This window comes from Mandrillus leucophaeus, unplaced genomic scaffold (assembly GCF_000951045.1).
Source record: "Mandrillus leucophaeus isolate KB7577 unplaced genomic scaffold, Mleu.le_1.0 Scaffold1166, whole genome shotgun sequence".
Lineage (NCBI taxonomy): Eukaryota > Metazoa > Chordata > Mammalia > Primates > Cercopithecidae > Mandrillus > Mandrillus leucophaeus.
In genome coordinates, this window is record NW_012099943.1 from 1787 (window position 1) to 3289 (window position 1503).

At 52.0% G+C, this 1503-nt stretch overlaps 1 protein-coding gene across 1 annotated transcript in view; it reads right to left on the reverse strand.

Moving 5' to 3' along the window:
* Positions 1–1503, reverse strand: part of LOC105553421 (general transcription factor II-I repeat domain-containing protein 2B-like) — a gene marked incomplete at its 3' end in the record, with an annotated part of 15187 nt that overhangs the window by 896 nt on the left and 12788 nt on the right. The window lies entirely within an intron of this gene.

Below are 1503 nucleotides of genomic sequence, written 5' to 3' on the forward strand. Positions count from 1 at the left end.
GGGCGCCTGTAATCCCAGCTACTCAGAAAGCTGAGGGAGGAGAATTGCTTGAACCCGGGAGGTGGAAGTTGCAGTGAGCTGAGATCGTACCACTGCACGCCAGTCTGGGCGACAGCGAGACTCTGTCTCAAGAAAAGAAAAAAATTGGCCTGGTGCGGTGGCTCATGTCTATAATCCTAGCACTTTGGGAGGCCAAGGCGGGTGGATTGCCTGAGCTCAGGAGTTTGAGACCAGCCTGGGCAACAGGGTGAAACCCCGTCTCTACTAAAATACAAAAAATTAGCCGGGCGTGACGGCTGTCTCTTATACACATCTAGATGTGTATAAGAGACAGGGTCTCGATCTCCTGACGTCGTGATCCGCCCGTCTCGGCCTCCCAAAGTGCTGGGATTACAGGCTTGAGCCACCGCGCCCGGCCGGCACTTATAATCTTAAGCTACCCACTACAATGGAACGGATTTCAAAACCTGGAGAAGCTACACCAGTAAAACCAAAGGCCTTTATCAGAGAAAGGTGTGGTTGGCTGCAAAAACAGGCTCAAGACCTCTCCCACCCCAGGATGTACATCCCTTTGCAATTTGACTCTCCCATGCTTCTTTTCTAGAAGTCTGTTTCTCTGCCATTTTGTTATTATTTTTTGAGACAGAGTCTCGCTCTGTCACCCAGTGGAGTGCAATGACGCGATCATGGCTCACTACAACCTCTGTCTCCTGGGCTCAAACGATCCTCCTGTCTCAGTCTCCCGGTACCTGGGACTACAGGCATGCATCACCAAGCCTGCCTAATTTTTTAGTTTTTGTAGAGTTGGAGTTTCACCATGTTGTCCAGGCTCGTCTCAAAGTCCTGGACTCAAGCAATTTGCCTGCCTTGGCCTCCCAAAGTGTTGGGATTACAGCTGTAAACCACGGCGCCAGGCCATTCTCTGCCCCTTAATCTGGCCCTGGCTGTGTGACTTGCTTTGGTCAATGGGACATCAGCAGATGGGATGCAAACAGAGGCTTGAGAAGAGTTTGATCATCTGTGCCTCCTGCTTCTAGAACCCCATCACCATGGGAGCCGGCCTGGGGTGCTTCCTATAGGGTATGAGGCCACGAGGAAAGAGACCCTGATGTCCCAGACAAGGCCTCAGACACACAGCCATCCGGCCCTTGCTGAGCTAGTCCAGCCAACACACAGAAATGTAAGAGAGACTAAATATTCCATTCCATTCCAGCCATTCCATTCCATTCCATCCCAGCCATTCCATTCCATTCCACTGGAGTCCTTCCCCTTCCCCTTCCCCTTCCCCTTCCAGCCCAGGCTGGAGTGCAATGGCATGATATCGGGTCACTGCAGCCTCCACCTCCCAGGTTCAAGTGATTCTCCTACCTCAGCCTTCCGAGTAGCTGGGACTACAGATGTGCACCACTATGCTTGGATAATTTTTGTATGTTTAGTGCAGACAGGGTTTCACCATGTTGGCCAGGCTGGTCTCCAACTCCTGACCTCAGGTGATCCACCCAC